We start from the raw sequence: 26,841 nt of genomic DNA, 5'->3' as shown, positions 1-26,841 counted from the left end.
TACTATTTACTGAGCCTTTGGGGAAATGGCCAAAAAGAAGTGGTTAACATCATATTCCTAGCACCACAGCAATGCAAGGACTGTAGTAGTCACTGAGTAAATCTTTCTTGAGTAAATCAGTGGCTCATTGGAACTCAATTAGATAGAACAAAAGGAAATTTTCTCTAATCAGTATTTGGGATTTTGTCCATAAGGAACAACTTGAGTCGATCAGTCCAGATCATGACTTTCTTTCATCACCCAAAATCTTACCCTCTCATCCTGTATTTCCAGCATTGGTTAATGGTGCTTCCCCTCATGAAATGTTCTTCCCCTACCCTTTTTGGTGGGGCAGACTCCGATTCCTACTTTGAAACCTTTCTCGAGTATTCCCTCTGTTGAAAGTCGGTTCCAGCTGCAGCTCTAAGGACAACAAATGGCGCTCTCTTTTGTGTCCATATCAATACCCAGCACATAGCACAGGGCCTGGCAAATCAAACCACCTCAAAACATTTTGATTAATAAGCAAATGAATAAATAGATGGTCAGCAAGAATACAGACAATTGAAGTATGTCAATATAAAGCAATTAGGAAACTACTTTAGTTAGAATCAGATTCCACACTAAACGTCCTGAACGAGGTGGGTGGGGAAATCTGCAAAATGAAACTCCATGGAGCTTTTGTCGTACCCTCAACAATCCTCAGACTATTTGGATTGAGTCCAATTAATAACTTTCTCCAAAACTGTGTACCCAAAAGGTACATTAACACTAATATCACCATTTAAATATTAACCACGTTAAAGTAAGAGCTCCCAGCAAGCCCACTATTGGGCATATACCCTGAGAAAAACACAATTCTAAAGGACACATGTACCACAATGTTCACTGAAGCAATATTTACAATAGACAGGACATGGAAGCTCTCTAGATGACCATCAGCAGATGAATGGATAAAAAAGACAAGGTACGTATCTACAGTGGAATATTACTCGGCCATAAAAGGAACATATTTGAGTCTGTTGTAGTGAAGTGGATAAACCTAGAGCCTCTTTTACAGAGTGAAGTAAGTCAGAAAGAGAAAAACAAGAATCATGTATTAACCCGTATATATGGAATCTAGGACTTTTGCCTGGAAAATCCCATGGAAAGAGGAGCCCGTGGGCTGCAGTCCATGGGGTTGCACAGAGTTGGACATGACTGAGTGACTTCACTTTCATCTTTCACTTTCATGCATTGGAGAAAAAAATGGCAATCCACTCCAGTGTTCTTGCCTGGAGAATCCCAGGGATGGGGGAGCCTGGTGGGAGGCCATCTATGGGATTGCACAGAGTTGGACACGACTGAAGCAACTTAGCAGCAACCTCATGGAACCTAGGAAAATGGTAATGATGAACCTACTAGGGAATGAACAGGCCTGTGGACACAGCAGGGGAAGGAGGGGGTGGGCAAACTGAGAAAGCAGCGTGGACATACATGTGCTATCATGTGTGAAACAGACAGTGGGAAGTTGATCTATAACACAGGGAGCCCAGCCTGGCACTCTGTGATGACTTAGAGGGGTGGGACTGGGGGAAGAGAGGGAGGCTCAAAAGACAGGGGATATATATGTTTATATATAATTATGGTTGATTTGCACTGGACTTCCCAGGTGGCACTAGTGGTAAAGAACGTGCCTGCCAATGCAGGAGACATAGGAGATGCCGGTTTGATCCCTGGGTTGGGAAGATTCCCTGGAGAAGGAAATGGCAACCCACTCCAGTATTCTTGCCTGGAAAATACCATGGGTAGAGGAGCCTATTGGGCTACAGTCCATGGAGCCACAAAGAGTCGGGCATGACTGAGCGACTGAGCGCAGGACAGAAACCAACAACAGAACACTGTGAAACAATTTTCCACCAATTAAAAATTAAAAAAAAAAAAAAAGTACAGCATCCAACATCACCTCTGAAGGGCTTCTACTCACTCTCAAAAGAAGAGCCAAAGCAGAAGCAACTGCCTCCCTCCTCTGCAGACAGTATATGTTTTAAAATAATATTGGTCATTTTCACAAGTCCCGTTGACTCATGCAATTTGTCATCGGACACTTATTTCCTCCTGGGCCTGTCCCATTTCCCCTTGGATGGGGAAGGATCATTCTATCCAAAGGGCCCAAGTCCCTTGATAGACAGAAGTGATCTAAGGTGACAACCTCCAAAGCAGAAGCCCAAGGACCAGAGCGTGAAGCGGTGGCCACACGGAGAAGGTAGAATGTCCGCTTCCAGCCATTTCTGCATTTGGGGGGCATTCGCACCACACAGAAGAGTTGTGGGGAAACCTTTTCTTCCCTTCGCCTGCATTTCATTCTCTCTGTAAAAGCTTTGTGAAGCATGCAGGTCACAGAACATTCATGGTGTTGGTGAGGAAGTATATATGCCTACATATGCACACTTCACAGCCCCAGCAAAATGCCTAGAAAAGCACCCAAGGAGACTGGTCACTGTGCTTCTCTCTGGAGACATGAGTGGGATTGAAGGGTGACCAAGAGGAATTTTTGTTATTTATTTCAGATGCTCCAGCCTGGTTTGATTTTTTTTTTAACCACAGAAACATATTGATTTTGATTTTTTTTTAATTAATGAAGTTGTCAAAATGAGGATAAAGGATCCATCTGGGCCATTTTGACCTCAGTGACTGCCTTTCTCCCTGGCAGCTCTGAGTTCCTCTTCTGTATGGTTTTCCCACCCTAGGCATGGAGCGTGTGGGCGCACAGATTGTCTTGTGTTTCCACATTTACCAGATCCCTCAGGTGCGAATGGGGGGCTCACGAGGAAGAGAAGATGCTGACAGAAATTGGTCCCGGCACAAAGTTGAGTCTTTCATGATCTCATTTTGGTCTCAGACCTCCAGAACCGATGTACCGCTGGCTGCGTTTCGAGGATGAAGTTTGGAGACTTCGGTAACGTGCTCAGGCCACATGATGACACAGCAGGAATTAGAACTCGGAACCGCCAGGAGCCCCCGTTCCTGCGGTGGCCCCGTGGTCCTCGCTCAGTTCTGTTGACCGCTGTCCCTCAGCGTCTCCCAGGAGCCCTGGCAGCCCAAAGACACCCTCCCTCGACCGCTCCCGACCTCTCCATTCACCTACTCTCACCTCAGAAGTCACTCTTTCCAGATGAGTTGAGAAGGAAAATGCAAAGCTCATGCATTTTATTAATACTACCCCTGGGGCTCCAGAGTGTGAAGTCGGTGTGATCAGCAACTTCTCACTACCAAATTACAGGGCTTATTCTCGGACTTCCTCATCGTTCATGGTATGATTTGAATGCTCAGGTTTCTCATCCACCTGTCTGCTCCATAATAAGTTCATTCATGTTCAAAAAAGAAAAGATAAAACACAACAAAAAAGATAGAGGAGACATGACCAGTATGAAAATGTTTGGGGGGTTTTAGTCAAAAGTGGTCCAGAATGAGTCAGCAGGGAGATGTGGATGACAGCAGAACAAATTTGAACTTGAACAACCTTGAAAGGACTGAAGCGGAGTGGAGAAAGTAATTAAGCCCTTTCATGCAGCATAACGGTAAGCTTCTTAGCCTCACTGAGCCTCAGTTTCTTCATTTATGGAATGGAGCTCATAATAAAGGACATGCGAGTAAATTGCTTAGCAGGGCACACGCTAATTCCCTCCAGAAATAAAGCCAGCTTCATCATTTTCTCATCCACACTAAAAGGAGGCATTCTTAGTCTCTGTAGCTTACCAATTAGGAAACTAAGGTGTCAAGGCTCTGAAGCAGTAGAAAATGACTAAAAACAGGTCTACCTGACACTGAAGTCCATTTTCATAACCACTAAGCTATACTTCCTCCTCCAATTGAAAATTTAGAACAAAAAGAAAATTCCCATAATCTCATGCCCCAAGAGATAAACACTTTCACCCTTTTAAATACTTTCAGATTTTCTTCCATAAATTCATAAATATTATGGTTCAAAGTTGGGGTTTATCCATGACATTCTAGTTTATAATTGGCTTTTTTTTTTTACATTTACCAATACCTACTATAAGCATATTTCCAAGTCAATGAACATTTATTCCTCCAATCATTCTTGAAGGCTTCTTGCTATTTGTTCATATGAACTGTGAACATGTTGTAATCTATTCAACCAGTGTTCATCATGTGTATTTAAGTGGTTACGTTAAGTTTTTCACAAATGTAATCAATGCCTTAGTAAGTATCCTTGTTTCTAAGTCTTTCTTTTAGATATTATTGTTAACGTTGTACAGAACTGGTGGATAATGCCTTGTTCCCTGAGAACAGTTGGAGGGACTGACTAGTATCATTCTACGTAGAGAAATAAGACCACAGAGGCAAGAATGGGAATAGGACAACTGTCCTTGGATGACTGTAGAGGTGCGTTTAGACTTTCTCTAACAATCTTGAGCAAGTAGGACCACAGGACAGCAGAATTCTGCTGACTGCAAAAGCACTCTCCACAAGCTCAGCTGTCACAGGACATATTCATTAACCTACCTCAAGAAATGACCAGGTCCCCCAAGAAGTAAGACGCTCAATATCATGCTGATCTCCTCCATTCTTCAAGGGTGTTATAGAAGAAAATAATGTCTTCATTTTAGGATTGCCTGAATTTGGAAAATCTAAACTCTGTCTCTGACTTACCAACTGAACAATTAATGTAAGGAACCTACTAAAAGCCAAGCATGTTACCAACATCATCCTATATAATTCACAGAGTGCTCTAATAAGGAATAGAGTGCAAGGGTAAACTAACTTACTTCAGTGAACACAACTGGTAAGTCCCAGGGATTCAAACCTAGATTTTTCTAATACTAAAACCCTTGTAGGGACTTCCCTGGTGGTCCAGTGGCTAAGACTCTGCACTCTCAACGCAAGATGTCCAGTTCGATACCTGGTCAGGGAACTAGATCCCTCCATGATGCAACTAAGAATTCACATGCTGCAGTTAAAGATACCCTCATGTGGCAATCAAGAGCGAAGAGCCCACGTGCCACAATTAGGACCCTATCCATAGAAATAAATATTGGTAAATAAGTAAATGTTTTAAGCAAAAAGAATTTGCTTCCTTAAAAAAAACACACACACACACAGTCAGGTATAGTGATTAAAAGAATGGCTTCTAGAGGAAAACAGACTTGGGCTCAAGAATATTCTTGCACTTAATACTAAAGTTTGCATACTTTATTCAGGAATATATTAATTCTTTCCTAAAATGAGCACATCTGTTTTATTTATTAACATTTTTGAGCTCCCCACCTTCCAGACACAAGTCCATAACATGCTCATACACATCATTCATTCATTCATTCATTCACTGCTCGACTATGAACTAGTGCCATGACTACAAGGGATGACCAAGACAGTGGTAGAACCTGACCTAATGGAGCTTCTGGCTTCCTAGAGAAGAGAGATCCTAACACATGACCTTAGTCAAGAGTGGAGAGGCTACTATAGAGAAAAACCAAGATGCTATAGGAGCACATTGCAGGCACTCCACTTTATCAAGGCAAGTGAGGATAAGTAAGCTTTATAAATGGGTCATATCCAGGCTGATCTGTACAGGAAGAGGAAGTGGTAACAGAGAATGAAATACTGGGTGAGAGTTGAACTTCTAAAGGGTAAAGCATGAAGGGGTGAGAGGTCATGGGAAGGCTGGGAAGCTCAGCAAGAACCCCTGTAAGTATTAAGACTTCACCTTGAGGCCCATGGGGACCCATACTGTGGGGTTCAAGCCAAGAAGTAGTATGAAGAGACTGGCATTCAAAGAGCTCATCAGGGTACATGAGTGGACCAACGCGGGCAGGCCTGGAAGCAGAGGCTTTAGAAACAGCTTCACTCCAGAGCACCCAGGTGAACAGGGTGTTTCTGTGAATTCTGTGTGGAGCTTAACAGGGTAGTTTCCATTAGGATATTCAAAAGCCAAACCAAGAAATATCTGGGTGTCAGAACTTCTTTCTCCTTCTTTGGTTCCACATGCCTAAATCACAGCAATTCAGAAGACTCTCCTTGGTAAGCAGAGTGGGATTCTTCTCATTTCTGGTCCCAAAGGTCCACCTCCAGGGAGCCTCAGCCTCAAGCCAGTGCAGGGGATGGAGGAGGAGGGGGAGCTGGAAGAATCAGGAAAACCTGTTCTTAATAATAATGGGTCACCTCCATATAATAACAGCTCTGGTTTACAGAGCACTTTCACAGACATTATCTCATTTGATTCTCACAGTAAATGGGGAGTCGGGCGGGGAAGGAGGGAACAGGGCAATCAGCATTGGCCCCACCCTTTTAAATAGGACCGCTGGTGGCTCAGAGAGGTTAAATGATTTGTCCAGGATTACAAAACCAGTGAGTAGTGGGGCTGGGAATGCGAGTTTTATGACTCTCATTTCATGGCCTCAGCTCCCTCTCTTGGAGCTCTATTTTTTGGAAAGTGAGAGTGATTCTTTCAGCCTATGGATATCATCTGTGTGCCCATTGTCTCCTAACAATGGGGAAGTCAAGGCTAGTAAAAGATGCCTGCGTGGAAGGGGCACAAAACAGTATGGTTTTGAATGCCATGGGCAAGGGATCTGACAAGAAGCAAACAGGCTGTCAACGTGTGCCTGGGCTGCGGACCAGCTGGGTGCCCCAGAGGCAAGAAGATGCTAGCCTGTGTGTCTGCCCAACGGGGTGGTATTTGGGTGAGAAACAGGGAGAGGAGAGATAGGCAGGAACTCCACAGAAGAGTCAGGCGCTGCTGTGGCTGAGTCCTTTTGCTGTCCACCTAAAGCTATCACCACATTGTTAATCTGCTACACTTCACGATGGGCTTCCTTCCCTGGTGGCTCAGATGGTAAAGAATCCACCTGCAATGCAGGAGATCGAAGTTCAATCCTTGGGTCGGAGAAGATCCCCTGGAGGAGGGCATGACAACCCACTCCAGTATTCTTGCCTGAAGAATTCTATGGACAGAGGAGCCTGGCGGGCTACAGACGTGATTGAATGACTAAAACTTTTATTTTCACTTCATTCTTCAATATAAAATAAAAAGTTTTTAAAACTCTGCTGTAAGTCATGATCCAATTATGCTCCTATAGGTCACTAATTAAGGTATCCCTAAAGTATCTTTTAATCAACAAATTCACAAGTCTTTTCTTCATTTATTTTTTTTTCCCCTTGCAGTCTATTTGTTCAAAAAACTGAGTGATTTGTCCTGAAGAATTTTCTGGTATATGAATTCTGTGGTCCAAAAAAAAAAAAGAAAGAAAGAATTAGGGACTGCTGGATGGATAAGCCCTTCAGCAGAGTCTGAAAGCCCATCTAGAAGTCAGAAGCAAGAGCAAATTCCACGGACAGCCCCACTGTTTTTGAGGAGGGGCATCCAGATAAAGGGTGCCTGCTCTGGTGTCTGTTTATGTCACCAAAGAGTTGATATGAAGAAAGACCTGAGGTTCTGTGTCTGGACAACTGGGTGAAATCCACAAAGCAGAAACCAACTCACGTGGCCCTGCCAGCCCTGGGGTCTGGCAGCTGACCAGGAAGCTGTGAAAGGTTCCTGTTTGGGGAGCAGTTGAGCTGTGTCGCTCCCACCACCAGAGAACCACAGAAAGGAATTTTGCAAGGATGATCCACAAACAGCTATGGGGGAAGGAAGGAGGGGATGGTTTCCCAGGATGCTTCTCGAGACCCACATCAAAATGGCCCTGTGGACTACATCCTGAAGTGGAGCAAATAAGGGGACATGCATATCAGACCACAGGCACCCATGGCACTTCCTGCAGACCTACCCTACCCCAAATCCTAGGCAGAGCCCTTTATGTTTAAATCCATTCAATCCTTTTAACACCCCTGCACTGAGCTGAGGAAACTGAAGCCCAGAGTGGATTAGCTCTCTGTTCAAGGAAGTGAACTGCAAATGGAGATTCTTCTGGGAGGTCTAGAAGCTCGGTACCCATGTCCCTTCCACTCCCTACAAAGCCTTGTGAGTTTGTATGCTTGAAATAGCATGGCATGGAGAGGAGAGGAAAGGGATGTGGAACAGAGTGGAAATTGTGTCTTAGGCCACCACCCTGACTCACTCGCCTTAATAAGCATCTAATGACAGCTGAAGTGTCTGACTTGGGGGAGTAGGTTTCCAGAATAGCCCTGCGGAGGGGAATCCAGACTGCCTGTGACTGGGGTGTGAATCAGCATGGCAACTTCCAGGTCAAAGAGGAAGCCTTAGTTAACAGCAGCCCCAGATGGGAAAGGAACAGTGACAGGACTATCTGACAACCCTAGGACCCAAAGGGACTACATCTTGGTTCCCCACTTCCATCTCCAGCGTTATTTCAAACCACTTTCTAAGCTGCAAATTATTTGCAATGAAGCTTTCCTATAAGTCACTGATACAAGGACCCCCATCCAGCTTCCAGTCTTTACTATTGCAATGACCGACCTCCTCTCTGCCTCTCAACCTCTGACCCATATCCCCTCAGGGTGGGGGTGGGAGGTAAATTTGGAGTTTGGGATTAACGTATACACACTACTATATATAAAATATAAATATAAATAAATATATAAAATATATATATTTATATAATTACATATAAAATAGATAAACGGTCAAGGGCCTACTCTGAGCTCTTTTATTGTGCCAGATACTGTACCAAGTGTTTTACAAGCACGCGTGCATGTGTGCTCAATCACTCTGTCATGTCTGACTCTTTGTGACCCCACGGACTATAGCCCACCAAGTCCCAAGCTCCTCTGTCCAAGGATTCTCCAGGCAAGAATACTGGAGTGTGTTTCCAGTGGGGATCCTGGAGATCTTCTCAACCTAAGGATCAAACCCACATCTCCTGCCTCTCCTTCAAAGGTAGGCAGATTCTTTACCATTGAGCCATCTGAGAAGAATATATCGGATGGCTTATATACCCACTTTATAAGTATAAACTTATTTAATTGTGGCTACAATATGACGAGCAGGTATTTTGTTAGCCCTGCTTTACAGATAAGGATCTCAAGGAAAGTTAAGTAATTCACCTAATATCACTAGTTTAGCAATTGAGGAGCAGGGATTCAAACCTGGGACTGTCTGAAGCAAAATCATTTTGTAACCTGGCCAGTTAGATAAGACCTGATGGGGACCTAAAGTCAGGGTTCAGAGTAACTAAATGGACGTTGTTCCCACATCACACCGAAGGCTGCAGCTTATTGTGGGGCAGCTATCTCTCTGGGGCTGCTTCTGTCACTTCTTTTCCCTGATGTGGCTTTGGGGCCACCTCACTAAGGAGGCCTTTTGTTTCTTTGTCACAGGCTGCTAACTGCAGATAGTTATAAAAGATAAGCAGCAGATGCACCCAGGTGCACACCTCTGCAGCCCAGCTGGACACCACTCCTCACTCCACTCTTTCCTTTCCACCTGTCTTTTATTGCAGAAAGGCCGTAAGTTAATTTCAGATGCATGTGACAGCCTCAGTCCCTTAGCAAATGCTGAGGAAGAGTCACTGCACCAAGTATCTTTAAATAAGAGCATTGTTTTCATGAGCAAAGAAATGTATATATTTTACAAACTTATTTTAGAGAAATGCTTACTATGACAGACTCTCATAGCAGTTTACCAAAACCTGTTGTCTCTTCTTCCTGGGCTCATAGGACTACATATCCCCATCTTCCTTGTGGTTGGTTTTGGTCATGTAATCAGGCTGTAGCCAATAGAAAGTGAGAACGTATGATTCATACCACTTCCTGGTCTGGCCCCTAAGAACCTTCCTTGGACGCTCTCCTCCACACTCCTTTCACTTCCAGGTGACTGGGATAGTGATCATTGTGATCTTGGAAGCCATGAGATGGAGATGGTATGTAGATGGATATTGACTCAGAGTCTCTGAATGACTCCATGGGGTAGATTTCCCAGCTGTCAGTCCTGGGAACCACTCTGACACTTACTCAAATCCTATACTTCTTTAAAATGATTATTAGTTGTTCATGAATGTCTTTACCCAGTAGTGTATAAACTCAGGACAGGCATATTAAGATCCTGACTGCCTGTTAAAGCACCTGGCAAAAAGTGGTATCCAATAAAGGTTTATTGAGTCATCAATGTCAATTGACTGTATTAAATTCATGAGCTGCTTCTTGACTTTTGTTTATTCTTCACTGGTATTGTTTTGTTCATAACCATGTTTGGGGTGGTATTCTTGAGAGAATATAATTATCTCATACCCATAGACAGATGCCTAAATTTCATCCTTAGAGTATCATCACTTGATGTAAAAACTTGAACTCTCCCTGACATAAAAAGTGCCCTGAAAACAGTAATACTTTCAGCAACTCTGAGTCACTGAAACTTCTATGTGAAAGAGAAACTGGAGTCACTTCTTTAGAGAGCCAGAGAGAATTTAAGGCCCTAGGAAAGAGGTTTCTACTTCCAGCCAAATAGAAGTAACAGTGATAGGATTTGCTTTTACAACTGAAATAAGCAAAAAGCAGACAATGAAACAATGATTTGTAAAACAAAGGACTCAGAAAATGGGCATGATACCTGAAAGATGGTGTGGAAATAAAGAATATTGGGCAAAGAGGCAAAAAATCTGGTTTCTAGTTCAAATGAGCCCTGTGATTGCCCTACCTTTCTGCCTTAAGAAAGTTTCCAGACCTCAGCACAGGGAGGAGGAACTCTGTCAGAGCCCAGCACACTCAATGAGCTGAGATGAAGCTAGAAGTTCAACAGAACAGCGTGGCTAGAGCTCTTAGAACGCAGAACAAGACAGGAGAGAGCTGCACAAAAAGACAGCTTCAGGACACACGAAGGAAGGTGTGGGTGGGATGAATTCAGAGGGTAGGGTTGACACACACACACTACCACTACCACGTGTAAAGCAGAGAGCTAGTGGGAAGCTGCTGTATAGCATAGGGAGCTCAGCTCTGTGCTCTGTGATGACCTAGTGGGGTAGGATGTGGGTGGGGCTGAGAGGGAGACTCAAGAGGGAAAGGATATATGTATACTTTGAATTGGTTCACATTGCTGTACAGTAGAAACTAGCAATATCGTAAAGCAATTACATGCCAATAAAAAAAGGAGTCTATACACATTGAATGGTTAAAACGAAAAAGATTGACCATAGCAAGCAGCAGGAAGGATGCAGAGGTACTTAGAACTCTCCTCCGTACTGATGGAAATGTAAACAGTACAAACACTTTGAAAAACAAAGTGTTTAGCAGCTCTTTAAAACATTATACATATACCTGTCATGTGACCCAGCCATTCTCTCCCTGGGTATTTTCACAAGAGAAATGAAAACACACGTCCAACAAAGACTTGTATGAGAACGTTCATGGCAGCCTTGTCTGAGAGACCCAAACATGGGCAACAGCCCATGCGTCCATCGACAGGCAAATGGATACACATACCGTGATACATTCTCCCCTATAGTGGATACCACATGGCAATAAAAAGAACAAATGATTGATATATGCATCAATATAATTGTGCTGGTCGAAAGAAGCCACACACACAAAAGAGTGTAATGATTAACTCCATTTATGTCAAATTCTAAGGGATGAAAACTAACGTACAGCAACAGAAAGTAAGTCTTTGGTTCCCTTAGAGATAGATGAGGGCAGGCTGAGAGGGGCTGGAGCAAGGGATTATCAAGGGACACAGGAAACTGCAGGGTGATTGATATGCTCATCATCAGCATTATCTTGACTGTAGGGATGTTTATATGGGTGTAAATACATGTTTCAAAACAGACTATACATTTTGCGTATGTCAATTATGCATGGATAAAGTTGAGTTTTCTGTAAAAGAAAAAAGAAAGAATGAAAGAAAACAGAGACGTAGATGTCAGTAATAACGAAAGCTCCTCAATCTTGCATAAAATGAGGTCTGAAACACACCTGCCCTATGATTCAGTAATCCCAGGAAAAGTCACATTCAGACATCTGCTGGGACCTCCCCAGAGATGGCTGATGTAGAATACTGATCAAGAAAAAAAAAAAAAAAAAAAAAAGACCTGGTTTCTAGCTCAGACCCTCCTTTTCCACACCGAGTGTCTTCACAGGGAAATGCTGTCATGAGTTGATGGGGCAAGAGCCAAGCTCGTTCAGTGGGCTGCAGCAAGGATAACAGAAGAGGAGTTTGCAAAAGAGACACACCCAGGTTGGTTCTTCTGTCTTGTCACTGAAGAGAAAGGACATGAAAGGGTGTATACAAAGCTTAACCATATAGTTCACAGTGTAAACCTCCTTTCACAAGTGACCTGCATTCAGGTCAAGAACCAGAACATCATCACAACCCCAGGAGGGCTCCTCATGCTTCTTTTCAATCACTGCATCCACCCAGCAAACCTCAGTTGGATTCCCACTTCCTCCGCCAGTAGCAGTGTGACTTTCAGTACATTTTTCTCATCTATCAAGTGAAGCCAGTAGTGCTAATATACTAAGTGTTATCTGTTAATAAATGAAGAAAGCGAAATAACATGTCTGAATCACTTAGCACAAGGCTTAACATGTCAGAGGTGTTTTACACCTGGGAGATCCCTCCCCAAGAAGAAGTCTGGAAGGGCCAGACCCCAGGGGCAAGGGAGACCAAGTGGGGAATGCCTCGGCAGAACACCCCTGGGTGAGTCACTTAGCCCTTCTGGGCCTCTGTCTCCTGTCCTGAACAATGAAGGCCCCGTAAATGCTGGACTCAACATCACAGCCCTCAGGGCACCTTGCTGCTGGACTCAACATCACAGCCCTCCAGGGCACCTTGCCCCAGGATGCAAGGATAATAAGACACGGTCTTTGTTCCTTAAGAGCACAGACTCCAGAGCTCTCTGGTTCTGATCCACTGTGAGCAGGAATCTAGTTTCTGTGCAATAGTGCAACCAGATTTGAACGCCCAAACAGGGAGACCAATGCCCCCCTTTATCCAACTGCTTATCACATACACCAGAAAGCTTTGTAAAATCCGAGTGTCACCCCCGCAGCCTCCCAAATCAGAATGTGGATGAGTTATTAATGCCCGAGGGGATTCTGGTGCAAATGGTTTGCAGAGAAGAGAGCACGTGGGAACCACTAGTGATGGAGTTCCAGTGAAAGCTGTGCTGAGCCCAGGATAGACACGGCAAGTAAACCGCTGCTTTTTAAAATACATCTCTAAGACCAATTTGCTTTCTCTTCATTTGCCTCTTCCCCCTAACACGTGCCAAAAACACACTCTCAAGAATGTCCAGGTGTTTGAGCTCCAATCAAGCAATTCATTTCTTCTTTCAAACAAGAGCTTGTGTTCTCCTTCTCCACCGAACGTGAGCTCTCATGATTTCCCTGGTTTTGAACAGCACCTGATGGTAAAGAGACAAGAGATGGTAAACAGCTGCCCAGCATGGAGAAGCAGTTCTGTCAACCGGCAGTCCCCTAACACAGATGACCCCTACACCTTCAGTCATGGTACTGAAGTTAAGTGCCACCCAGCATTGAGGATGTCTGTAAGAGCCTGCTCAAAGAAAGGTCCATGGCACTCACCTTCCAGCCATGATTTGTTGCAAAATAAAGATTAATGATTAGTAACAGTAGTAGCAATAGCCAATATTCACAAGGCACAGAACATAAGCCCAGAAATCCCTGAGCACTTCGCATATGTTATTTCATTTAATCCAAGTTACTGATTGAATTACTGGTCCCAATTCTCTATGCTTTTTTTTTTTTTTTTGCCCTTATCCAAGCCCCTTTTCAGATATCTTTGTAGTTCTTCTCCCTACAGATGGAGTGTACTTCCCTACCCCTTTCCCTCAGACAAGTTTAGACTAAATTTGTCAACCCCCTAGATATCTGAGTAAGAAAAGTAGTTGTGATGTGAAATCACTGAGTATTAGGGTGATCCGTTCCACAGCAACAAATAACCAATTCAGTCCCCTAGAATGCACCAGGATCCAGACCCAGATCTGAGTGACTTGGAAGATTTTCCCCTCATGTAGCTGTAGATTTCCCCTCATGCAGAAATTCCATGAAATCTCTGTCCCATTACAGTATATAGATCAGCAGGACATTCTGGTCCAGACTGCAGTTTCATCTCATATGCAAATTTAATGATATCTGCAAAAGAAAAGCCCCATAAAATACTCATTCCAAAATGATGTTGGGTATAATTGAATCTTGGTTTGATTCAAAAGCACCTCAGCATTTTTCAGTGTCTCAAGGCCATTCATACAAACAGCACTTAGGAAAACAATCAAGAAACGTCATGGTTCTTACTTATCTAAATCTCTTGTGGAAACCATATGGTATATGTCAGAAAGAGAGATAACCAGGCATCATCCGACTCCTGTTGGAAGTACACACCACCACTAACATGGATTCTTGCCTGAAAATCAAACGTGAATCCAGTCAGGTGCCTAACTACCATTTACAGAAAATGGAATCAACCACAGGACGCAACCTGAAAATCACAGACAGAACCAACAACTCAAGTTTCTTCAACAGATGACATGTGAGGGGAGGGAGAGGCTATGAGCTGAACTGTGTCCCCTACAAAATCATATGTTGAAGTCCCAACCCCAAGTACCTCTGATTATTACTACCATTAGAAGTAGAGTGTTCAAAGAAGTAATTAAAATAAAATGAGGTGGATTTCCCCAGCGGTCCAGTGGTTAAGACTCCATCTTCCAATGCAGAGGGTGTGGGTTCAAACCCTGGTCGGGGAACTAAGATCCCACGTGCCACAGAGTATGGCCAAAACTTTAAATAAATAAAGCTTGAAAAAAGGAAGGAAATAGAATTTTTAAAGAGTTAAAATGAGGTCATTAGGGTGGGCCCTAATCCACCATGGTTTAGGAAACAGGAAGACTCACAGGTACAAAGGGAAGACACATGAGGATGGGAGAAGCTGGCCATCTACAAGACGAGGCAAGAGGCCTCACAAGAAACCTAACTCCCAACACCTTCCTCATGGGCTTCTGGTCTCCAGAACTGTGAGAGAAGAACCTTCTGCTGTTTAAGCCCCCTCCCCTAACCCACCAACCAATGTACTTTGTTATGGCAGCCCTGGCTAACTAACACAGGAGAGGGGAACCTATGATGGAAAGCAACCCAAGAGATCACTGCCTCAATGGACATGAGTTTGAGCCAACTCTGGGAGACAGTGAAGGACAGGGAGGCCTGGCTCACTGCAGCCCCTCAGGTCACACTTAACAAACAACAACGAGACACATCAACTGCAGTGGATTGATTTCATTTAAATAATGATTCAAACAACACACTGAATTGCACACGCATGTTTGCCGAGCACATAGTAGGTTCTCAATAACTATATAGATGGTTGAATTCATATTTGTCCCTTACATCCAGAGTTGGCAATTTGGGCATTATTCAACCTTTGAAGTGACTTAGCAGCAGCAGCAGCAGCAACCTTTCATGGAGCTGAAATCAGCCTTCAGTGATTTTCACCAGCTGGTCTTTCGTCCCAGTTTCTGATACTACCCAGAAAAGAAATCTTCTCTCTCTTCCAAATGTGAAGCCTTTCTGTGAGCTGTAGGTCTCCTCTTTCCTGCTCCTTCATCTGTTTCCATCCCCTCCAGATCATCCTCCGTCATCATGCTCTCTGCTCACCCCCAGAAAGCCCAGGTCCCCCTCCTTTCTCAAGAACTTGCTGCTCCCTTTGCCAGAGACCAATCTGGCCCCAGCTATCTGCCCAACCCACTCTTTCACTTTGTTCTGGTCTCTGCCTAAATGGTGATTCTTCGAAGTGGTTTTCCTGATGCTCCCTTCTATAAAGAGCACGCCCAGTCTCTCCAGTCCTTCTCCCTTCATCCTGGGTGACTGCCTTATCTTTTTGGCAGCACTGCATGGCATGTGGGATCTTAGCTCCTCAACCAGGAATTGAACCCATGCCTCCTGCGTGGGAAGCGTGGAGTCTTAATCATCAGACCTCCAGGAATGTCCTACTGCTTCTGTTTCAGCACACATTATACATTCATTTGGACAAACATCCAATCGTTTGTCTCCATCCAGTAAACCGCAAGCTCCCTGAGAGCAAGGATTCTGTTTGAACTCCTGCTGTGTCTGCAGTACTTAGCACAGACCCTGTCACATGGGAGGGGCTCCATCAATAGTCTGGCATAAATAAGTAAGTGACAGCCGCTGTTTCAGTGGGACTTTCTGGTTCCTGTGACAACCGTCTTTTATTATTTTCCTTCTTCCCTTTAAAAGGACTCAGCAAGGAGCCTGGAAGCAGAGGAAGCTTGTCAGCCAGCCACACGGCCCCTTCAGCATCTCCTCCCACCGGACCGCCCAGGCTGCTGCCAGACAAGCCCACAGCCACTCTGTGGCCATCTGCAGACTGCCAGGCCCCGGGCAGCTCAGCCCTGGAGACAGCAGGGGTCCATGTGGACACAGGCTTCACACCACCAGGACACATGCGACTCTCTCCTGCTGGCACTGTTCCTTTGCGTCTGCCCATGTGTATCTTGGCTTGCAAAGCCTCTGTTTACAAATCTGGGTCGAAGAAGGACAGGAATCCCAACAACTCACGATTCACAGAAGCCTGCCAGGGCCTCCCGTTCCCATTTTTCCTCGTAAGAAGGCAGCGTGGAGAAACATGGTCATCAACTTGACTTTGAAGCCATGCAGACCCAGGTCACATCCAGCTGTCACCTTAACTTACGTGACTTTGGACAAACCACGTAACCCCAGTGAGCTGCGATTTTTTTCGTCTTGTAAAGGCAGGTATGCCCACTTGTTATCAGAATTACAACCAAGACATTGAAGAGAGTGGTTCATGGAAGTCCTTCAAAAATTTGACAGTATCATTTACATTTCCAACATGCTCCATTTCAGGCAGAAATCCCAGAGTTGTCCTTGACTCCACTTCCTCCCCAAGACAACAAACCTCTACTGGAACCATTGCACTTCCTAGTATATATCATGAATCCCCCTACTTCTCCATCACTATGAGGGGTCCCACCGAAGACTGGTGGATACAAGAACAGACTCAGGAGCTGTCAGTCTGGAATTCTAATCATGTCTCCATCACTCTCTAGCTGGGTGATCTGGAGAAAGTTACTTCTCTTGCCATGTGACTCAGTTTTTGAATCTGCCAAATGGGGATGATGGGGCTAACAGTGGAGCAAACAGAGCTGATCAACTACTTTAAAGCCTTCCCCACCTTCTTCCCCTCCCACCCCACTGGCACCTTGCATATGGAAACTAGGAAGCCGAATCTCAGAGCTCCTCCTAGCTCTCCTTGCAGCCAGGAGTGTGTATGACTCCTTCTGGCCCCAGAGATACAAGTCAAAGTCAGCCACTAAGTTCTGACAGAGCTCGAGATTTACATGATCAAATTCTTGCAAAGGTTTAGGGCAAGTCTTGACAAATAGTGCATGAGTGCTTGAGGGATGAACGTAGAAGTGTACAAGCTGGGCATGACTCAGAATTTAGTCAGAGGAATGAGGTGAGGACTGGGGTAGTACTAGGAGGTTCCCAGGTGGTGGATGGTTCTAGAAGAGAGGATAGGATCAGGCTGGGTGCAGGACGCAGGCTTTGACCAGAAAGGGAAGAATCTGTGTTCAGGCATCCTTGAGCACTGGGTCTGGACACTCCCACCCAGGCTGTCCTGAGACTGTGTCAGAAGAAGCCTGTGCCTGGAGGGAAGCCAGTGAAAGAGTTGACACCAGGGAACCACCATCCACCAACAGACTGTGAGGTGCTTATGAGCTGGTCTCCACATCGCCTGGTTTACAGACAGAGCATTCCAGTCGCTGTAAGTGTGAACAGTACCTTTCATCCACACTGCCTGGTGGCCTGCTGGCCAGACAGGGTAAAGCTTTGCGGGTAGCCTGAGGGCAGAGGGCTGCAAACAGCAAGAGTCCCTGGGCTGCCCTGGAGAGCAGTAGTAACTGCAGCCCTACTTGGGGTGGGAGGTGGAGAGAACTGCCATGCCTGAAAGCCCCTCACATACCCTGTCCCCAGCCACAAGCCTGAGCCCAGGCCCTCCAATGGCACGGAGGTGATGAAGAGCAAAAGCAGGAAAATTCTCCTTGAATGGATCTGCCCTGGCCAAAGAATCCACTCCTCAGCTTCCTGAATCTGGGCAGGTGCCTCCCTCCCACCCAGCCTCCCACAGGTCAGAACTGCTGATATAGGGGGAGAAGCCGGTGAACAACCAGTGGGGACTGATTCCCCTGAAAAAGTGGCTCTGGGGTGCCCCACCGGGGTGACCCATCACTGCTCAGAGGATGTGTCCAGAGGCTGATGCTGATCCTGGCTGGTACTTGCCCTAGCTTGGAGATTTCTCAAATATGTAAAAGGTTATATTATGCTGGGCATTCAGTAGCCCTTTTGAAAACATGTTTTAAATGCCTCCAGTGTCCAGTTGCTTGTGGGCTTCACCTGGAACACGACCATGGGGAATGTTGTTTCCAAAATGCAAACCAAACCGAGTGGCTTTCCTACTCAGAGCCTTTGGTGGCTCTGCTTTAAGGATGAAACTGAAGCTTAGCCTGTTTATCTCTGCCTTGTTTTTTTTGTATGGTGGACATCTCCCACTAATTTATACTCCCCAAAATTTATACCTCCAGATATGCCACTCATACCCGATTGCCTCTGTATATAATTTCATTCATCCATTGAACAAACATCTATTAAACAGATACTGAATGCTTCTGTGTCAGCTGCTAAGATACAATGAATGAGAGTGACCTCCTGTCCTCAGACACCACAGCATTAGATGCCGAAGTTCCCATACCCAACGGCACAGCACAGGACTTCTTAAAAGCACAGCAGTATCCTGAGGTAAGAATAAATCAGCAGGCAAGAGTGTTACAAAAGAAAGTGGGAGCTGAGTTCAAATTTCTCCTGTTACCTTCCCAGGAATCCATATGATGAGTGGGAAAACCTGGGTTCTGGAGCTGAAAAGATTGATTCGAAACAAAAGCATCCTTATATTCTGACCTGCTGAAACATTCCACTTTTACATCTGTTGCCTGATGAAATTCCTAAGACTGCCCCCTTTCACCCTCGAAAGTGCCCTGGCTTGGTTGATGAATTGTATGGTCACCTTATTCATAAAATCAGCTTTACCCATTGTATATATCTACCATATCTTCGTTATCCATTCCTCTGTTGATGGATATTTAGGTTGCTTCCATGTTCTGGCTATTGTAAATAGTGCTGCAATGAACATCGAGGTCTGTGTGTCCTTAGAATAACGGTTTTCTCCAGGTACAGTTAAATATGGTTAAAATAGTATGTTTTAGATTATGTGACTTTTAGCATTTTAAACAAACAAAAAAAAGCTCTGAACATCAAAGTTTGGAGGAGCTTCCTGGTTGATGATATGTGGGGAGTGATGCACCCTGATTCTGTAAGGAGAGGGCATAGCAACTCTGTATTCAGGACCCTGCCAGATCTTGTTCTATGCATATCTTCATTTGGCTAGTCCTAGTTTGTATCCTTTATATTAAAAAAAAAAAAACAACTATAATAATTCTCCAAAAATAGGCTTTACCATTCCTACCTATGAGAACCTGGGGAGATTGTTGAAACTCTCTGAGCCTCGATCTTGCCATTTTTGTCCCAAGGTGAGTCGTACTGTGTTAGAAGGCGTAAAAGTAAGTGAGGTCACGGTGGCAGCCAAGTGCCTGGGAGAGGAGGTGCCTAATGCATAGATGCTGTCATTATTCCCTGCTTTGTAGGAAGGAGTCCTCATTTGCTCTGTGTTGTTTCCTGACAAATGAAATGAGACCATAACAGAGCATTTATGTTTGTGGAGGATGGACTTGCGTCAGCAAGTCATCCCTCAGATGGTTGCTGGCCAGGATGGCAAACTTATCTTGAGCATCTCTGTGACAATATTTAACCTCCAGCTTGACCTTCTAGAAAGTAAGGCTGTACCACCCTCTTTGCTGGCCGAAATTTCTTATACAGTTGGATCACATGGCTCCAGTGGTCCCAGATTCAGGCTCTTTAGGTGTCTGGGGCCAAGCAGAGTTGACAGAGTGACTGATACATTATCTGTCTTGATGACCATCTGCTTGGCCACACTCATGACTCATCAGATGGTAAGAAGGATCTGCCACAGCCTATCTGCACAGTGACTCATGGATGCCCACCGGGAAGCCCCCTCTTTTACATCCTCTTTCTGAGCTCTTCAACGAGCATTTGAGGCCAAAGGGAACCTAGAGAAGAGGGAGGCAGAGAGCTCTGCCAGCTGGATGGAGTGTGGTCTGATGAAGCAGCTGTGAGAGGCAGGCAGGGAGAGAAGGAAATTCCAACACAGCTGGACCCCCCAGGGTGGAAACTTACAAACAACCAGAAAAAAGAATGATAATAAAGAAGAGTGAGTATTCATAATATGGCAGAGATCCTCAAAGGTTAAGGATCTCAGCAAGGACAAAAAGAAAGGCCAGAGCTTCCCAGAAATCTAGAAATCTCTTTGGATGAGTTCACAGGAAGGAACAGCAGATTCTTTACAGGTAAAGAATCTGCTTGTAATGCAGGAGACCTGGGTTTGATCCCTGGGTCAGGAAGATCCCCCAGAGAAGGAAATGGCAACCCACCCCAGTATTACTGCCTGGAGAATTCCATGGGCAGGAGAGCCTGGCAGGCTATGGTCTATGGGGTCACAAAGAGTCGGACATGACTGAGCAACTAACACACACATAGCCACATGAGCAGACTGCTTAAAAGTCCAAGTCTATCCATCAAACATGAAATGGATCAACACGGAGACAGTGTCTGGAGAGTCTAGAATGAAAGGCCAAGATGGGAGTTACCCAGCCTTGTTCTAGAAAGACAGGTGTTGTGGCTGGTAGCAATTCAAGTCTCTAGAATTATTCTCCATTCTCTAGCATGAGCCTAAAAGCAGTGATTCATTTTCATAAAGTGTGGTGAGCACAACTAAGGCTTATACAGAGGAAAAAAAAAAAAAGCACCTTATTTTACTGGTAATGTAGAGGAGCCCGGGGGCTACAGGATATAGGGTCACAAAGAGTCAGACACGACTGAAATGACTTAGCACGCACGAATTCACTGGGGCTTCCAGGTGGTGCTAGTGGTAAAGAACCCACCTGCCAATGCAGGAGATATAAGCGATGGGGGTTCGATCCCTGGGTCAGAAAGATCCCCTAGAGGAGGACATGGTAAAACACTCTAGTATCTTTGCCTGGAGAATCCCAAGCACAAAGGAACCACAACTGTAGCCACTTAGCATGCAGACAATGTATTCGTTTATACCACTTGTATACTGAAGGCATCATATTACGTGCTATTTTTCTTTGAACATTATTAAGTCAAAGTATATAAACTTCTTTCTTCAGACACACCAAGGCTCAGTGCCCATGCAATTGTCTCTGCCTTCAGTCTCCTCTAGCCAACCTCTGTCCACCCAGATCCTTGCCTGGCAGCTCTCATTCCAATGCCTCCTTCACAGAGCAAGGCTTTCCCACCCAGATCCTTGCCTGGCAGCTCTCATTCCAATGCCTCTTTCACAGAACATTGCTTTCCCTGACCACCGTGTCAAACACCATGGTATCCCGGTGGTTCTCACTCCAATCTGCTGTCTGTTTCTTGTAAAACATATCCAGCATCTCATCTCCATACCTTGGTTTGTTTGTTTATTATATATCTCTATCCTCCAAAATGTAAGCTTCATGAGAGTAAGAATTCCTCTGACTTATTCTTGCCTCAATCCCCAGCCTCTTGCCCATTGCTTGGCTCATAATAAGGTTTTTGGGTTTGCTTGTTTGCTTGTTTGTTTTAATCGGAGTATAGTTGCTTTACAGTATTGTCTTTATTTCTGCTGTGCAGCAAAGTGAATCAGCTATTCACATACATATATCCTCTCTTAGACCCACAGAAATGAACTGTGGCCTTAAGAGTAGCGTTCTTGCGTGAGAGAAACTAATATGAGTTGTGGCTAGGGCATGAATTATGTACCAGCCTGGGTATGGCCGTGGGAGGATGTAAAATGTTTGCTGATAATTACACCCCTCTCCCCTCTGACCGAGCCGCAGACCTGGGAGTTAGGTAGGAACAGACTGTTTGCCTTTTGGTGTAAATATGGATGGGAGAAGATGGCTTCCTCTTCTGATGGGCTGCCTCACCCAGTTGCAGCTACAGAACTTCAGGGCTTCCTCCCTCCTCCCCTCCCTCTCTTCTTTACCCCTCTCATCCTTTCCTCACCCAACTCAGGGTGCAGCCTGCTTCCATGGGCTGACCTTATGTCAAAGGCAGGAACCAAGAGAACACATGTGACTCCAAAGAGAGAGAGAAAATGAATAGCAGGCTAATGGCAGTCAGGGTCCTGACCTCAGCCTTCTAGGTGGTGTTGTTGTTATTCAGCCACTCAGTCATGTCTGACTTTTTGTGACCCCATGGACTGCAGCATGCCAGGCCTCCCTGTCCTTCACTATCTCCCAGAGCTTGCTCAAACTCATGTCCATTGAGTAGGTGATGCCATCCCACCATCTCATCTTCTTCGGCCCTCTTCTCCTCCTGCCCTCAATCTTTCCGAGCATCAGGGTCTTTTCCAATGAATCTGCTCTTCATATCAGGTGGCCAAAGTATTAGAGCTTCAGCATCAGTCCTTCCAGTAAATATTCCAGGTTGATTTCCTTTAGGATTGACTGGTTTGATCTCCTTTCAGTCCAAGGGACTCTCAAGAGTCTTCTCCATCAAAACAGTTTGCAAGCATCAGTTCTTCAGTGCTCAGCCTTCTTTATGGTCCAACTGTCACATTCGTACATGACTGCTGGAAAAACCACAGCTTTGACTATACGTACTTTTGTTGGCAAACTGACATCTTTGCTTTTTAATATGCTGTCTAGGTTGGTCATAGCTTTCCTTCCAAGGAACAAGTGTCTTTTAATTTCACGGCTGCAATCACCATCCACAGTGATTTTGGAGCCCAAGGGGAAAAAAAATCTATCACTGTTTCTACTTTTTCCTCTTCTATTTGCCATGAAGTGATGGGACTGGATGCCGTAATCTCAGTCTTTTGAATGTTGAGTTTTAAGCCGGCTTCTTCACTCTCCTCTTTCACCTTCTTCAAGAAGCTCTTTAGTTTCCCTTCACTTTCACTATTAAAGTGGTATCATTTTCATATCTGAGGTTGTTGGTATTTCTCACGGCAATCTTGATTCCAGCTTGTGCTTCATCCAGCCTGGCATTTCTCATGATATACTCTGCATAGAAGTTAAATAAGCAGCGTGACAATATACAGCCTTGTGGTACTCCTTTCCTAATTTTGAACCAGTCAGTTGTTCCATGTTAGATTCTAATTGTTGCTTCATGACCTGCATACAGGTTTCTCAGAAGATAGGTAAGGTGCTGGTATTCCCATCTCTCTAAGAATTTTCCACACAAACATTTTAGTGTAGTCAATGAAGCAGAAGTAGATATTTTTCTGGAATTCTCTTAATCTCTCTATGATCCAACAAGTGCCAGCAATTTGATCTCTGGTTTCTCTGCCTTTTCTAAACTGAGCTTGTACATCTGGAATTTCTCAGTTCACATACTGCGGAAGCCTAGCTTGAAGGATTTTGAGCATAGACTTACTAGTATGTGAAATGAGCTCCTCCCCAGTATCATATTGGATGCCTTCTGACCTGGGGGCCTCATCTGCTAGTGCCATATATTTTTGCCTTGTCATACTGTTCATGGGTGGGATTCTCACAGCAAAAATATTGGAGTGGTTTGCTATTGCCTCCTCCAGTGGACCACGTTTTGTCAGAACTCTCCACTTGGGTAGTCCTGTATGGCATGGTTCATAGCTTCACTGAGTTATGCAAGACCGTTCACTAAGACAAGGCTCTGTTCTAAGAAGGGGGATACCAGGCTCACCAGCAAAAATGTCATTATTTCATGGAAAGAAGCAAGCCAGTGTAGACGCTTTCTCTCCAAATCTTCTGAAATTGCAGAAGTTTCTATGTGGAAGTGGACTGACACAGGGCTGGTAGGAAGAGAGAACAGGCCTCTGTTCAGTTAATGTCATGGTCATGCAAGTGTCTGGGTGAAAAGGGAAGTTAAGAACCACCAGGAGCAACCAGGAGCCTCTGGAGGTCATGGATCATGTCTTTAACCATTACTTGGATACCACTGGCCCTAGCATTTATCTCTGTGCCTGGAAAACTGTAGTGGTCAGTAAGTGTGTGCTTAACAATGTGTGCTGAAGGAATGAAAGATTAGATGGATGATTAAATGCATTTCAGATTGAGTAAAATATATTCTATATCAGCCTTTTACCTGGTTAATTTTAATCTTAATTCCTTATCACCTTAAGATATACACCCCAAAATTGAATTTACAAATATTCAAGGCAGAGAACCAGAATTTAGATGGCATTGATCCCACTAATTTCTGGCCACATCGTGAACCTTCTTGGGAAAACTTTTAGCTCCAAACCAGCTGAATTACTTAGAGTGAGTACATCACCTGTGATCAAGCAACAAGCTACTTCTGTCTGCCTGCCATGTGTGCAGGGGTTCCTCATTTGGGTCCATGGATTCGACAAGGATCAGGGGACATGATTCTGTGGAGATCTGTGAGTTTGGGTGAGAAAAAAATACAGCTTTATTTTCACTCACAAAATTAACTGAAATTTAGCATTTTCATTATTTGTGAATATAGGCAACAAATCCCAGCATATAAATAATATCTGTGATTTTTGTCATCCACAAAAATATCTTATGTCATGTTGTTGGTACAGATAGACCTCATTTCATTGCACTTCACAGATACTGCATTTTCTTCTTTTTTACAGATTAAAGTTTTGTGACAACCCTGAGTTGTCAGATGATGGTTAGTGTTTTTTTCTAAGCAATACTTTTTAATTATGGTCTATACTTTTTAAAATACATAATACTATTGTACACTTAATAGGCTACAGTAAGTACGGTATAAACATAGCTTTTATATGCACTGGGAAACCAAACATTTATGTGACTCACTTTATTGTGATATTTGTTTTATTGCCGGTGTCTGGAACCAAACCTACAGTATCTCTGAGGTGTGCCTGTACTCAAGTCTCCTTCAAAGTCACCTGAGCTACTGAATCTCTTGGATCTTATTTACTGCCTTCATAAATAAGTGCATATTGTGCTTGTGTAGCTGGGCTTCCCAGGTGGCGCAAGTGGTAAAGAACCCACTTGCCAATGCAGGAGACATAAGAGAAGCAGGTTCGGGCCCTGGGTCAGAAAGATTCCCTGGCAGAGGGCATGGCAGTCCACTCTAATATTCTTTCCTGGAAAATACCATGGACAGAGGAGCCTGGTGGTCTATGGTCCATAAGGTTCCAAAGAGTCACACATGACTGAAGTGAACTAAGAGGCACGCAGGTGCTTTTGTAGCCAGGCTCTAGGATGGTCCTTTAGGATCCTCCCCAATCCCACTCATTGGCTGTTCATGCCCTGGATAGTCCTCTCCCATGATTGTTGCTTCTAATGAACAGAATATGGTAACAGTGAGAGGATGCAACTTACAAGATGAGGTTATCAAAGATGGTGATTTCCATCTTAGTCCCTATCCCTTTCACTTACTCACTCTCATGAAGCAGCTACCATGTGGTGAGCTGCTCTACAGGAAAGAACGAAGAACCATCTCAGGTCAACAGTCATTGGGGAACTAAAGCTTTCAGTTTGACCTCCCATGAGAAAAGAAATCCTGCCAACAACCACGAAGGAGCTTTGGAAGCAGATCCACCCCTAGTCGATCTGAAGATGACTGCCATCCTGCCCAGCTCCTAGATTGCAGCTTTGCGAGAGATCCTGAACCAGAAGACTCAACTAACCACGGCCAGACTCCAGACCCACAGAAACCATGAGAAAAGAGATGTCTATTGTTTCCATATGTATTTGATTCCCAGTAAAAGATAACAAATACAGTTATCTACCATCTGTTTGTGTATCTATCATCTATCAACTCTCCATTGATTGAACACTATCTCTCAGTATAATTCATTTCCTTTAAGGAGGGGTCATAGACTTCACCAATCTGCCAAGTGGTTCGTGCCACCCAGATATTAAGATCCTCTGCCCCAGACTCTGTTTTGGAGAAGATATGGGTTCTGGAGGGGGCATTAGGTCATAGCGTTCATCTGAAGCCATGTCCTTCTGACTTTGGAGGCAGTGAACAGGAGTAAGGAGGACCAGGGGTGGGTTTCATTCAGCTGATTAGGTATCACAGTTTGGAGCAGAAGATTCTCATAAAGATAGCAAGAGATGCCAAAGTGAAACGAGGAAGCAGAGAACCCATGTGGCAAGTTTGAGCCCAAAGTCAGAAGGGTGACAGAGCAAAGGGCAGATGGAGAAGCCAGGGATGGGGCCAGGTGAGTCAGACCTGGGGGGGCAGGGGGGGAAGAGCTGGCCTGACTGCAGTGTAGGAGTTCCCAGGGAATTCTGTGTCCTCCAAGTGCTTTAGTCTGATGTTTTTAAAGGGCAAGGCCAACAAAGAAAATATATCCCATCTCTCATTGAGAGTAGAAATCCTGTGTGATCAGCCTTGTACCCTGCTTTCCTGCATTGTTACCAAAGCCTGCATTCTTGTCTAGATGGTAAACTCCTTGAGGGCAGGACCTAGAGATCAATGTGCCCCACAGATCAAGCACAGTATAAATTTTCATGAATCAAGTGCCTGCCAAGGGACCATTCTGGTCCTTGGGAAAAAAGAGATGAATTTGGTTCAGACTCTGTCTCAAGCCATTCATAGTCTAAAGACAGAGCCAGATAAATGCTGACATCAGCCTTAGAAAACCCTAACTCAAATATGAACTGTACTTCTAATCAGGTCTGGTGGCTCCCCAAGCCTTGACTTTACATGGAATAAAGGAAAAGAGTAACTCATTTCCCTGGTTTGTGGAACATTAAATGAGATGATATATTCAAATTGCTCCACATACAGCCTGACATGTCACCGGAA

Source organism: Capra hircus, chromosome 14 (genome assembly GCF_001704415.2).
Source record: "Capra hircus breed San Clemente chromosome 14, ASM170441v1, whole genome shotgun sequence".
Classification (NCBI taxonomy): domain Eukaryota; kingdom Metazoa; phylum Chordata; class Mammalia; order Artiodactyla; family Bovidae; genus Capra; species Capra hircus.
This window is presented reverse-complemented; position numbering follows the sequence as displayed.